General features: G+C 32.8%; 1 protein-coding gene across 2 annotated transcripts in view; it reads right to left on the reverse strand.

The window, feature by feature from the left end:
* The window catches only part of RNF13 (ring finger protein 13), a 115,377-nt gene that overhangs the window by 52,276 nt on the left and 47,193 nt on the right, over positions 1–15,908 (reverse strand). The gene's annotated exons all lie outside the window — the stretch shown is intronic.

Here is a 15,908-nt window from a genome sequence, read left to right on the forward strand (position 1 = left end):
CTCAAAAAATATATACATATATATATAATATAGTTTTGAACACTTGAAATACTTCTGAATACTTTAAAACTATACATATAGTTTTAAATACTTAATATGGTAAGAAATTCTTGAAATATATTACCTCATAATCAGTACATAATGGTGTCTCTCAAAGTGCCTCTTTATAATACTTCTAAAATTAATTTTTAAAAGAATTTCCAGAAGGTCTAATATTAGTTCTGTTTTAGTTATTAGCATATAATGATTCAAAATTCTACTATAATTCAATAAAGATAAGACCTGAATCAAACTCAAAGAGTGAAGGAAAGCTTAAGAGTTGAGTTTTTGAGAAAAATGAATGCCCAAGTATTCTGTAGGCTCTAGATTTGAATACTAGGTAAGAGAAATGAGGCTCATGCAACCAATCCCATCTGGCAAGAGTAAAATTCTCTTCTACATTACCCCTGCCTTCTCTGAAACTACCATACCCCACAATGCAAGGTGGAATTCTGAGAGACAATAATGTGAATCAATCAGAATAATTTTATCCTATTACCACAAAACTCTGAATCTGCAGTACCTCAAAGAATTAATATTTTGTTCATCTTTACAGGTTCTATAGCCCCTATGAAATAGCCTGACACAGAGTAAGCACTCATTAAATATTACTTGAATGAGAAAATATATAAAATGTGTGCTTAAAATAATAGCTCACATTATAACATTATAAACACAAGAGATAAAATTAGGCAGAGTTTTTTAAAAAATCAATTAAAATGGCATAAATAGTTCACCAACATAGGACCTACTGCTTTAATGTTGGGAATAGTAGCAAGAAAATCAACCAGCAAACAAAACTATTACTAGGAACGTTTTGCAGTCATGCAAGTAAACGTCAATAATCAAAAAAGTAAGTTTACTATTTTTTGCCTATGTGTGCATGTTTTATTTTAGGTAGATTTTCTTATCTAATTAAAATTGAGAAAATGCTAGCCCCCACAGCTTCTTCCCCATAGATTTTACTGCCTTCCAAGGAGAGGGAAAAAAATTTCTTAAGTTTTATATTATTATATAGTCATTATATTATACAGTCATTATATTATATAGTCATTATATAATCATACATAGTCATCATATAGTCATTATATTATCATAGCAGTATAGAATTCACTTAGCTTTTATTTAAACAAAAGTAAACTTGGCTGGAGTTTCTACCAGTTTATCTGATGCTTTAATGACCATTTAACTGTTCCCAAAAAGCTAACCAAGTAACTAAGAAATGTTTCTTTCACAAATCCGAAACACAACTGTTCCCTGAGATACAATTTAAGAAATACATAATTTATGTCAAAAGCTGTTCTTTGCTAATATAAAACTTAAGTTTTACACTTCTTTTTAAAGCCAACTAATACACAGTCATTGAAATTACATGATTTAACTGCTTCACTGTAAAATATATATTTGTGAGCAGATACATTCTAGGATACAGAGAAAGGTAGTCTCAGGAACTATGATAAAGTATCAGAAATGTGGTTCAATTCAATAAGCATTTGCTGAATTTACGTAACAAGTAAGGTACTGTGTGTTGGGCACAATGCAGAACTCAAGGCAGATCAGAAACAATCATTTTCCTCAAGGAGATCCAAACAGGTCAGGTGCTCTCTGGTCTCTTCTTGCTCACACTATCACCTCTGCTTGGAACAGGCCTCGTCTTCTGAACGCCTAATCTGGCCTTCAGATTCCATTATCTCCGTGAAATCTGCCCTGTCCCATGCCCTGTTGCACATGATGCCCCAAGTGCAGTATAACTGCTTCCTGCTTTGAGTTTTTATATCAATTTGTTATATTTTTCTTAAATATTTTACATACTGCCTTATATTATACTTGTGCATACATGTACTACCTCATTTACAGAACAAGCCTTCCTGGGGTTCTTAAATCTCTGACAGCTGTCTATGTGTGAACTTTCCTGGTAAGAAGGGACAAAATAATCATCAGTTTTACAAGAGGCTTTCTGAAGTGCAAATTAAGAATCATCAATATAAATTAATGGGTTTACAACAATCTACTATATGTGTAACTATACTGGTCATTAGATTCTTAAAACTGCACCAAGGAACTGAGGAAAACTTTCTTATACATCCAAAATGCAATTGGTTCCATTAACACAATACAAAATTATATCAATACCAAAAGCTGTTCTCTAATAATAAAATTTCTAAATTAGAAAACCACTAATTGTCACATGTGACAATGAATATATATATGTTCATGTATAACTGAAAAATTGTGCTCTACACTAGAATTGGACACAACATTGTAAAATGAATATAAATCAATAAAAAAAGTTAAAAAAATTAAAAAAAAAAAGAAAACCACTAAAAATGGAAGGAATTCTGTAATCACAAATGTGAGTTCCAAAAAAAGAGAAATGTTTTCAAAAAATGAAACAAGGCTTTCCCAAGGTTTTTGTTGTTATTTTTATTGATTTTTAAAATAAACTAATGAAATTAAATCAAGAAACATTAACATATGGACCAACAGGCTTATGAATACAAACAAGGACAGTATATCTGTGTTTATGAACTATGTCAGTCAAATTAAATTACATCTTTAACTAAGCAGCAGCTGGTATTGTCAAAAACACACGAGGCAGAAATAAGACCTAAATCATTCAGTAAGCATGTGCCTGGTTTCACATTCATAAAATGCAATTTCAAACACATGTTGTCACATGGAGGCAACAAACTCAAAGGTTCATAAATAAAAAGCATGCTCAGTAACCAAACCTAAATTCCAAAAGAGCCATCAAAGCTGAAAATTACATGAAAAAGTCTTCCGAGCTGTATATTGCCAATCTGCCCTTTAAAGGAAACTGATCAGAGCTATTGGCCCAAATTGTGGTATCAAAAATAGTTTATATTGAATCAACATATTAGCAGCAACTCAATTATATAGATCAGGTTGCACCTTACCAAGAGTTTTAAGGAAGTATGGGACTGCTGGCTTATAAATAGCCAATATACCAGAAGACAGCAGACTGCTAAGGGAAGAGACTTCAGTAAGACAGGTTCTAAAAGGAACCCTGGAAATGACACAGTAGCTCATCTTATTTCCAGATTAGACAAATTATTAGTACTGACACTAATAAAACAGGCCTTGGAAGAAGAAAGAATTAATTGCACTGTCAAGATGATCATGAGTAGAGATCTTTTAAGGGACACACAGGCATGAGGAGCTGTGGGGGAACTGTTGATAAAGCATACATAACAAGGCTCCAGACCAAAGGCTATATGCATGAGTAAAAGAAGCCTCTATGTGCCATTGCTTTACGTATATTATCTCTAATACCTAACACATCTCTACAATATAGATATTCTTTTCTATATTTTAGAAACGAGGAAAGATGAGTAAACGAAACTGCCCCATAAGGTCACATTTAGGCAGAGCTGAGATTTGAACACAACTTTATCTGATTAGATAGAGAGGCCTGGGGTTTCCCAATGAATGGAGATGAGAAACAGGATTATTAACCTTACTTAACATTTTGCAAATGTCTGGGAAGAGAAACTGAACTGAGAAAGCATCAAGACTTAGACAACATTAATCTCAAAATCTTATGGGCAAAATAAAACTTACATACAAAACAGAGTATAAGCCAAGAAGCAAAGTACTAAAATAGTGTGATGGAGTTTAAAGAAACTTAGAGAGGGAAAAAGCTCTAGGCTGAAATACAGCAGATTTTATTGGACGTGGATTACACTTTAACAAAAAGAGGAAATTTGGGCTAACAGTGGAAAGAGTTGAGGGGAAATTTCTCACATGAGAGGAATGGAGAAATAACAAGACAAAAGGCAGGACCTAACAAGGCATATTAAAAACAAAACAAAACAAAACAAAAAATTTTTAAATGACCTTACTAAGTAAAGAAGAGTGGTACTGAAAGGAAGAAAAGCAGAGGAGATAAAAGTATACTCTTGGAAGGAGATTACTTGGATTCAGATTCTGTCATATACAAGCTGTATAAACTCAGGCAAATAACTTAGTTTCTATAAAATGGGCATGATAATACATTCAATTTTTAACATTATCCTGAGGATTAAATGATTTGTTATATGTAAAGCACTTAAAATAGAACTTAGGTACTGCCTGGCACACATTAAATAAAGCTAGTTATTATCACTGCTACTGGTTTTTATAGTTGCTGTTGGAGACAGAGGTGAGGAGAGGGGGAAAAAAGGGACAGGTAGTGCCATACCTTGAAGGCCATTCAGAAAAGTAGACGTGGGATCGCCTCTGCCAAGGCACTTGAATGAGGGGTTGACATGGCTAAAGAAATCCTTTAGAACAATCTGCAAATACTTAGACTGACATGTAGAGGACATACTGAAAATCTGAAAGTTGTTATGACAAGGCAAGATGATGGCAATGAAGTGAAAGACCATTATTTTTTATTCCTTTTCATAATCAGTTTTTGATTCTAAGAAACTCAGGGAATATCCTTAACCAAAAATGGGAAAGCTGACAAATGAAGCTTATTATCATAAGGAAGAAGAAGGAACGGTTCTGAGCACACTAAATTTGAGAGGTAGCAAGGTTTATACACACAGATATTCTAGGTAGGTAGAATTTAAAGTATCAGGACTTGAGATTAAAATTTACAGATTTTCAGCACATTAATTCATTTATTCACTCAACAAATATTTGGAATAAATATAGCCACCTGGTTGTTAAAAATAATTAAATAAGCCTCTAATAAAACATAATTCATTCACATTTTTACATATCGTAGAGTCTTCAATCCCCTTTAACATCTATACATGAACTGAATTAAGTGGACTTTGCTTTTCCCCTGGAAGAAGACACTACAAATAAGCAGACCTGTGTATTTTTCTAGGTTATACACCTGCAAGAAAGGTAAAAATCCAAGAGGTGACTTTCCTTGATGGAAAAAAACCTTGAAAAGAATTTAATTATTTTATCAGTCTGTCTGCTCATGTAAAATGAGTACACTTGGAACAAGAACATTTTTAATGTAAAATGTGTTTCAAGTTCTAAAGACTTTATCTGAATTATAGTGCTATTTTTTCCATGCATGGAGAATAATTTGTAACGTTTGAACAGTAGTGAAAGGCAAGCTTGAAACGAGAATTACTTCAGACAGACGGATGATATTCCATGAACACCATACATGCATCTCCTGTAGATGTCCACAGTTTCAGAGGATACCCATCTTTTTCTTTTAACTTTTTTTATTGAGTTATAGTCAATGTCAACATTTTACAATGTTGTGTCAAAGAACATCCATCTTTAGGTGATAGGCAAAAGAAGTTTGATTTAGAATAGAAGCCATTTTAAATACTTTCTCCTCCAATTTTAATGAGAATACAACCTTAAGTTTAGATCATTATTTCCACATTTTTATTACAAGTGTAAAAAGGTGATTGATTTTAATTGGGAAGCTGAAAGAGAATATTATATTGAAATATTTCAGATTGTAATTCATGCAGAATAAAAAATATATGATTTAGAGGAAAATTTCAGTGACAAGTTATAGTTTTATTTACTTAAACAAGTAAAGTAGTAAGAACAGAAGTAGAAGAAGACATACTGAATATCAGGGAAATTTAACTATCCTGGTTTATCTATAAATGTAAAAATTACATCTATCTGAAGATGTATTTTGAGTGCTTAACCACTAGGAAGAGAATGACTAAACTTTCTTGAACTCCCTTTAATCATGTGATTTATTTTCTTTTTGCTCTCAATCTGCTTTCCGGCAGAAGGACATTCTGAGGACAATCAGAAAATTTAAACACCTATTCTAATAATTAGATAGAATATACTTTCTAAAAAAAAAAAATATATATATATATATATATCACATATATATTTTAAATATATATATATAAAATATATATATAAATACTCTGTATTATTAGATATAGTACTTATCAATAGTAAATTTCCTGAGTGTGGTAACTGTACTTTGTGAACATGTAGGAGAACACTGCTGTGTGAGAGAGAGAGAGTAATGAGGCACAAAAGACCAGGCTATTCCAAAACAGTTTAGGCAATTATGATATAAACTACAAGCTTTTGTCTTAAGGGCATTATTTTTCTAATACCCATCTGAGTACTTTGACAACCTGATACATTTAAATCAAGGCAATATCACAATAATTAACTGTAAATAGAGTAATTTTCAACTGCTATAGTTCATTAATAAAGGACATAAATGTGAACTAATCTAACCATGTTCTCAAAAAAGATAAAACCAAAATCCTGCTGCTTTAAAGATAAATGGAAATCACAACACTAGAAATCTAAATTTGTGATATTTTGTATTTTAAAGTATTACCTGAAAAATTAACAAAAGATAATGTTTTTATGGTTCTTGGTAAAAACATTATTAGAAAACTAAGCCTGATATTACCTTGAAAAACAGAGATCAGATAAAATAACATTTAGAGCATTCTGAATGCCAGACGTTGTTTGTTAAGGAAAGAACTATGTTGTTTATTGGTATGTATCTCAAGCCTAGAAGAATCTCTCTCACAAAAATACTTGTTTAATTAAACTAAATCACAAGTAAGATAATTATCTATCCAGCCCTATCCAGCATGATATATGCTACAAAAATGAAATTGCCTTTTATTTGTTGCTTAGTTCCCCCTTAAAAACATGCCAAAAATTTTACTTCAGTCATTGTGGATAAAAATTTTTCTAAAATATTTTGCATTTCCCCAGCTGTTTCAAGGAAGACACCAAACATAATGTGACCTTTTCTAGTGACATGGGGATCATCATGAACGTGCTTCACTGGACCCTAGATGGGTTTTCTCCTTAATGTTAAGTGTCAAATGTCACTTCCCTTCTCTCTGTGCTTACTACCTTTAGTGGTCATTACAGCCTCGCTCCACCCTTATATTCTTTTCTGTAGTAGTGAAATAAAGAAGTACACTTGATAAGAATTCTATTCTTAAAAAAAAAAGTTAAGTACATAAAAGTTCCAAGAAAAACTGTCAGGAAGAGTATATGGTTCTAAAGCTGAAGTTTTGTGACATTTATTATGGTGGTACAATGGCATGTTTCCTTCTCTTGTTTTAGGTTATGTTCTGAGACCGCTGCCCTTTTGATAAATGGCATATTACAAATGTATATGTTTGTTTAGTATTTAGACTTAGAGATAAAGTTGAATTTGTTTCATTAGATTTTGGTAAGGCTGGTAAAATCTGTGTTTGGATGAAGAGCGATATTCAAGTAGAGCAGAAAAAGCCAGAACCCTTGGAACTTTAACCCTTAATTAAAGATTTTATGTTATGTCCCAGTGGCAGCATTTTAAAGTCAATCTTTGTATATGGGAAAGCAATTTTTAAATACTGAGGGTAGTGCAAATTGTAGGTAAAGATAATTTAGTGGACCGGGGTGAACTTTTTTTTTAATAAAAGGAAATTTCATATATCAGAGTATTTTAGCTAATACAGGTAAATACTATTTCATAAGACCTTATTATAGGCTGTGTGTTGTATATGTATTGGGGCATGAGTAAAAATAAATTTCTTAGCGTGGGTTGAAGTCAAAAAAGTTTGAAACTCATTCATATGGTGAGTTTTTAATGTTCTGTAGGTTGTCTGCAATCAGAAAAGAGATTTGTGCATTTCCACTCATTGCAACAGTATTATTCTGTAACATGCCATCACAAAATCAAAGTCATTAACTTGTATGTGAATGCAGTTGTTTCAAATGAAGTTTTAATATTACATCTGGTGTTCAGTACATGATTAGTACTAAAGATTAAAAATAAATCTTTAAGCACAGCTATTTCTGATGCTTGCTATTAGTTTAAGGATGCTTTTCTTTAAAAAAAAACCTTTTACTTTTATATAATGAACTATATCAGTTAAACCACATTAGTTAAAAACTATGTAAGTATTTAATTTTGAGAATTGCAATTTAAAGTTAACAAACGTATCCATAAAATACTCTCTAGTTACCTATGTATATTAAAGTGCATATTAAAATGAAGGCTCTGACCTAAGTTCATATTTTTTGGATACTAATAGGATTCATAGTCCCATCAAATCTTAATTATTTCTCATCCTAACTCAGCAGAAGTTCCATTTTAACCCACACACCACTGTTAATAAAGCTTTTTGGAAGAAATTTGTGTGCAACAAAAGGACAATATAAACTTGCTATCAACCTACTAGGAATTTCCAAATAATGCCAGGGACTCATACTGCACTTGCAAAATAACTGATAGAGCTATTACAGTGAGAATTTTGATGCTCAGCGCCACCCAGTGACAGATCTCTGACTACATTCCTCTCTTTACTGCCTCTTCATTTTGGTGTTGCAGGCACTAAACTATAAGCTCAGCACACAGAACTGCATAAAACGTTAAGTCCTACTACCAGGAAGCTGAAGTGAGAAAAGATATACCCATGGGGCTTTTTAGGCTGGAATCAAATGAGAAGGAAAAAAAAAAATAGTATGGAGCAAAAAGTAATCCACAATAAAGAAACAGGAAACGAATACTACTGCTGGCTGGAATTTGCTCTGACCTCAGCAAGAATCTTTCCCATCACAAGCTTTTTCAAACACAAGACAGAAAATGAGCAGCTTTAATAAGCAAACACTTTGTGGTATACTTAACATCATTTTATTAAAACATTCGAAATTACTGCAAAAATATTCCAAAGAGGAAGCTCCTTCCTGAAAATAAGATATTAATACTAGTTTAATATGATCTGGAGATGAATTAAATATAAAAGACAAAGAATTTACCTAACAAAGTCTTTAATGAAGTCTAGTTAAGTTAATTAATAACATTAACTAATTAACATTAGTAAGTAACAGGTCTCTCTTAAGCTGAGTAATGAGTACTCAGATACTTATTTTACTATTTAAATTGTACATACAAATACTTTTTCTGTGTATGATGTGTTTTAAAATACAGAAAGGAAAAAGGTCAGAAAAAAAGAAAACAGCATAACACAGACCCTGGGTGGTTTTGGAGCCTGACCTCTTCCACTACCCACTCCGGGCTCTCTACTGGGTTTTGGCACTTCCAGCAACCTAAGAACTGGAGCTTCATTTTACTTACCAAACTGTATGGGACCTCTGTGGATCCTCTGCAGAAAATGTGGCATAACTCTGCTTCTAAATCTTTCCAAATGCCAACTGAAAAAAAATTCTCTAGAAAACTGATTTTCTTTTCTTTCAGAATTGCCAAGACAAAGCAACAGTAATTCAGTCATCAGCCTGGGCACAAACTACCCATTTTTCCCCAACCTGAATTTCTAACACAGGATAAAAAAGCTATTTTCTCTACAAAGAAAAGAAATGAAGTAAAGAAATTAATGGGGGACTTAGAGAATAGAGATAGTTCTCAAAACTTAGTTATGATCTTCTATTAACTGAAGAAGAAGGAAGAAATTAAAAACTAAAATCTCTTTCTCAAGTGACCAAAGCAAAGCAAATGAGAATGGAACAACAGTAGAAGTTTCAGATGTGAATGTAAAAACTATTAATTCTATCTATAGAATAAAAATTTCTGGGAATACTACAGGACAGTAGGAAATAAACAATTGTTGAAATAAGATCCAAAACTGCAGCAAGTAATCCTGCCAAGATTAAATCCCTTTCCCACATCATTCTTTCCTGTACGATATTTTAGGGTCACTACCCGCCACACTGGGGAGAGCTACTCCACGGAAAACAGTACTAGACCCTAATGACAGTACTAGACCGTAATGACATTTTAACTCTCATTAACAGTTCAATGACATAAGCCATCTTTCCCTCTTTCTTTAGATTCCATCTTTCTTCCTTAACTAGACATTCTTCATTTAATGTGTATCTGAGTAATCTGAATACCCTAATTTTGAAATAAAAGAATTGTGTGGAATCTGTAACAAAGGAGTCAAGAATAAACAGTAGAGATAAGACAGTCTCTTCAATAAGTGGTGCTGGGAAAACTGGACAGCTACGTGTAAAACAATGAGATTAGAACATTCCCTCACACCACAAACAAAAATAAACTCAAAATGGATTAGACACCTAAATGTAAGACCTGAAACCATAAAACTCCTATAAGAGAACATAGGCAGAACACTCTTTGACATAAATTGCACAAATATTTTTTTGAATCGGTCTCCTAAGGCAAAAGAAATAAAAGCAAAAATAAACAAATGGAACTGAATTAAACTTAAAAGCTTCTGCACAGCAAAGGAAATCACTGACAAAACGAAGAGACACCCAATGAATCGAAGAAAATATTTGCAAATGACATGACTGATAAGGGGCTAATATCCAAAATACATAAACAGCTTATTCCACTCAATATCAAAATACAAACAACCCAATTAAAAATGGGTAGAAGACCTGAATAGACATTTTTTGCAGAGAAGAGATACAGATGGTTAACACATACATGAAAAGATGCTCAATATCACTAATCGTAAGAGAAATGTAAATCAAAACTACAATGAGATATCACTACTCCTGTCAGAATGGCTATCATCAAACAGTCTACAAATAATAAATGTTGGTAAGGATACAGAAAAAGGAAACCCTTGGACACTGTTGGTGGGGATGTAAATTGGTACAGCCACTATGTAAAACAGCATGGAGGATCTTCAAAACCTAAAAACAGAACTACCATAGGATCTAGCAATTCCACTCCTGGGTATAAAGGTGAGGAAAACAAAAACACTAATTTAGAAAGATACATGCACCACAGTGTTCACAGCAGCATTATTTACAATAGCCAAGGTATGGAAGCAACCTAAATGTCCATCAATAGATGAATGGCTAAAGAAGATGTGGTATACAATGAAATATTACTCAGCCACAGAAAAGAATGAAATTTTACCATCTGCAACAATATGGATGGACCTAGAGAGAATTATGCTTAGTGAAATAAGTCAGAGAAAGACAGATACTCCATATTGTCACTTATATGTGGAATCTAAAAAATAAAACAAATGTGTGTAGCAAAACATAAAACAGACTCACATGTATAGAAAACAAACTAGTGGTTACCAGCGGGGAGAGGAAAGAGGGGAGGGGCAAGATAGGGATATGGGATTAAGAGATACAAACTACTATGTATAAAATAGATAAACAACAAGGATATATTATACAGCACAGGGAAATAGTCATTGTTTGTAATAATGTTAAATGGCGAATAATCTATAAAAATATTGAATCACTATGTTGCACACCTGAAATTAATATAACATTGTAAACCAACTATAATTCAATTTTTTTAAAGTATATGTATGGAAGAGATATATAAATAAAGTTACTGGCATTACATTGCTTCATTAGGTTAAGGTAAAGTACATGTAATTTACTATTTTTCAGCTTTGTTCTTTCATTGAATATTACTTTCCTCGTAAAAGAAGAGAACTTTGCTTTGTTGTTTTAATATTGAATAAATTTGTATGTAAAGAAACCTAATTATTAAAATACAGATATTTTTATCAAAGGGTGGAAGAAAAGAATAAATTAATAAATTAACAAACTAGTAGCAGAACGCTGTTTGAATCATATATGGGTAGAAATATTTCTCTCCACCGAGTATCATTTAACACATTCCTTTACTGGAATCTTGCATATGAGATTCTGAAATAGATTAATAACAAATGTTACAAATTACTTTGTAGCAATACAGAAAAGAGTAGGAAATTTTAAATAATGATATTAGATGACTTTGAGATATTACAGAGTTTAATTTCTACTTACGTTCATATTCCCTAGCTTAATACTACTGAAATAAAAGTGCAATTTTGAGACTACTACAAAATGTATCAGCCTGGAGATCTTGAGAGAGGATGATGAAAGCTAACCTAGAAAGGAAAAATGGAGGACTATTTTGTAAGATGATGAAATTTCACTCCAGAATTTTTATTATTTATTTATGATGATTATAAGGTCATCTAAATAATCCAAAAATGTTTATGTTAATTTTTTAAATTCTCATAAATATTTGGACCTAGAGAAAAATGTGGGATAAATGACTACCTAGATTTAGAAATACTTCCAAGAGCGTTGAGTGAAATGAACATGAAGCCAATAGAAGGTTCCAATAATGTTGTTTATTCCCTAATCTAGTTAAATTTAATGGTAAGCCCTTTGGATTTTCTGAATTAGTTCATTCAGCAAATATTTATTAGTAATTTACCAGTGTCATACAATGCATTAAGCACTTAAGCTATGGAATCTAAAACATTATCTTTTCCCTCACAGAGACTGGCATGGGATTAAATAAGAAATACATAAAAAGAAGTGATCTATTCTGCCTTGAAGAAAATCAGGAAAGGTTTCAGATAAATGATACTTAATCTTAGACCAAAAACAAAGTCAGATTTGCTGGGCAGACAAGCAGAGGGAAGATATTCCAGATAAAGGACATGGTAGAAACCAAGATAGAGGGGGAGAGACCACTTCACATATACGGGGCCTTGTAAGTTCCTGAAGGTTACGGCGAGAGGACAAAGTACAGACGAGACTTGAGACAGACAGAAGTCAGGTAAAGCAGGGCTTTGTATCCCAGCTAACTTTTGTAAAAGTCATACACCAACATAAAGTAAGAACCAAAATATTTCTTATCATCTACAATCCAAATGTAACTCCATCATGCCCCTCACACCCCACAAAAAACTGTGGAGGGAATAAAATCTAAGTCCTTTCAGCCTCTTGCAGCTACAATTTTTAAAACAATCACTACAGCATAAAGTGGCAACAAAATTTAGCAGAAGTACATGCCTTGTACCATTTCGGTTTACTAAGCTTCCCTAGAGTTCAGTTAAAATAAAGAAAATTGACTATTTGAAGAAATTGTTGATTTAGCATTAAAACCATATGGTAGAAATATAGTGGACTGCAATGACAGAGGACAGATTTCTGAAAACTAATCTTTATTTGGCTATAAACACAGAAGTTGGTGTGGTTCTGAAAGTTCTATTTTAAGTGACTATTTTAATGTTCTTGAACTAACCAGGTAATTTTACAAAATTTTTTAAAATGTTATTCCCCACTGGGATGTCAATTCAAGTCTTTTAAGAACTCTCTGCCTTAGAATGCTACAAAGTCATTTTTTCTAACTGAAAGATTTAATATAGCATTAATTTTTTCACCAAAGAGCCAGCAATGTTTTCTTAATTTCAAATACTCAGAAAAAATTAACATTTCCAAACAATTATATTTTGTCACAGTAAAGAACAGCATTGTACAAAGATAAACAAAATAACGTTGTTTGGCTTTTCCTATACAGAGCTGTATTTTTCAGAGGATACAGTTTTTGTCAGTGTGAGTCAAAGTGATTGTTTTCTAATTAAGCAGCTGGCATGTAATCAATAGTTCTTCTTACTGGCCTTCTGGATAGTACACATACCCAAACACTGACTCTGGGTATGGCTTTTGCTGCATCTCTCCAGGGCAGATTGAAAGGCTCAAGTGTGCTTTTCTTGATAAAAGATTAAAAAATTAAGACAGTGCTCTCTTTATTTTAAAATGTTACACACAACTCAGTTTCCTTCCCTCCAAAAATTGTTAATTGCATTTCTGCTGTCTTATTGGCTATCTCTGGGTCACAAACCACTTGGAATAGTTTGTATACAGAAAATCTGCTGTTTCCTTTATTGTAACACACAACTTTCACTTCATCATTTACTTTTGAGGAAGGATAAGAGAAATCTTAGATTCTTTTATTGTAGCATAATATTCATGTTTTAAAAAATCTAAAGAATTATAAAAAGCAAACCCTGAAATACCCACCACCTTTAATCATTTGTAATATCTTGATACTATTTTATTTATTTACTTACTTATTTTCTTCTCTCTTATGATGTCTACAATGGAAAAGGTTCCCTTCTCCAAGGAACGCTCTGTAAGACAGAGCCAACTCTCTTTTTTCTGAGATTTGGGTGTCACTTTGGATAGGAGGCATGACAAAAAAATAACCTTGCAACTACTCTCAACTGTAGCATACTGTATTAATTAAGCTTTTCTCAGTACTCAATCCCAGGATGCTACATCAGGAATAAGGAAATTAGCTATTTTTCTAACTATTCTCTTAACTCACTGCATTCATACAAAATTACACATATACATGAATGAACCACTACTGATTATCTACAAAAGATATTTATTTGCAATTCAGAAAAGAAGTACCATACATATATTATAAATGATTAGGTTCTACAACATACCTAATATAAAACCATACATAATCATCAATTTGGAAGCCCAGAAAATACAGACATAGGTTTCTGATCTAAGGATTATAGCTAAAAAACCTAATAGCCTGTCCACCAGTGACCACCCTTAGAAAGGAAATTTCCTCTGGGATGATATTCCAGTTGTTTTTCCAGTAACTATGATGAATTTATCCCTATCCATTCATCCAACCTTGATAGGTGATCCATAATTCTTATCCTTGTGTATTTATGAAACTTATTTTTTATACATTACACACTGGCATGACTAAACTGCCCTTTAGAAGCCAAATTAGAAATTTTACACATCAATTGACATGAGTTACTATATCTCAGTGTGACTAACCAGCCAATGATTTAGTTTATGAAAGGTCAGAACTAAATTTATGTGTCAATTTGACTGGGCTAAGAGATGCCCAGATAACTGGTAAAATGCAATTTGGGAGTGTGGGGGGTTTTTGGAAGCTACTGGCATTGGATTCCATAGACTGAGTAGAGAAGATCCACCCTCACCAACGTGGGTGGGCACCATCAAATTCCTTGAGGTTCCAAACAGAACAAAAGCCGAAGAGAGGGCGAATTCCCTCTCTCTCTTCTTGACATTCACCTCCTCCTGCCCTTCAGACATCAGAGCACTTGGTTCTTAGGCCTCTGGGCTCCAGGATTTACACCATTGGCTCCCCTTGTTCTCAGGCCTTCAGATTTGAAATGAATTATACCACCGGCTTTCCTGGTTCTCCAGCTTGCGAATGATAAATTGTGGGACTTCTCAGCCTAATATAGTCCACATCTTTGCCATCTTCAGCTTTATTCTATTTCACACCAATGGTGAAAAGCATAAAACATCAATGGCTGACACCTACTGCCTACTTATTGTGGGCAAGGCACTGTTTGATAAGCATTTAACATTTATTTCATTTGATCCTTGTAACAATCCTATGATGTAGGGAACATTTGTAATTCCCATTTTACAGATAAAGAAATTGAGGCACACAGAGAAAAAACAACTTGCCTAAGACCACATTGCTAATAAATGATAAATATGGGATTCAAATGTATGCAGCCTGTTTCCATAACTTGATTGAAGCCAACGTGTCTCCCTTGTAAACTAATGTCTTGTAAATTTAACACAACTGAGACTAAGGCAGAAATCATTACAAGCAACATGAGTAAGGAATCTTTAGCATTAAATGGCTATGATATACCATTGTATATTTGTGATATAAAAATAACCAAGTTAAAGAACATGTATAGACTAGAGCCTTATCCATTAAGACTATGTCTACATGGTGAGTTACAGTAAGAAATTTTCTAATATTCTTTCTGATGAGAATTTTCAATTTAAACATTTTAAACATATTTTTACATGTACATGTTTTTACAGAATACATTATACACAGAAGTAGAAGGCTTACTATATAACATAGCTTGATTTAACAAACCTTTATTGCTCTCCTACTATGCACTATGACACAAATTAGATATTTAATAATTAAAATGTGAACCCTAAACATAGCATGCATATACATGAAACACATGAAATAAAACTCTTAATAATGTCATAAAGAGATATAAAGGAGGTAGCTATAAAGTGGAAGGGTGGCACATTGAGCTGGAATGATTCATTCTGTCAGAGAGAGGGTAGAAAGAAAAGTAAGGCTTCCAGAAGAGGTAACATCCTCAGTTAGCTCTTAAATG

The sequence above is a fragment of the Camelus ferus genome, chromosome 1, assembly GCF_009834535.1.
Source record: "Camelus ferus isolate YT-003-E chromosome 1, BCGSAC_Cfer_1.0, whole genome shotgun sequence".
NCBI classification, from domain to species: domain Eukaryota; kingdom Metazoa; phylum Chordata; class Mammalia; order Artiodactyla; family Camelidae; genus Camelus; species Camelus ferus.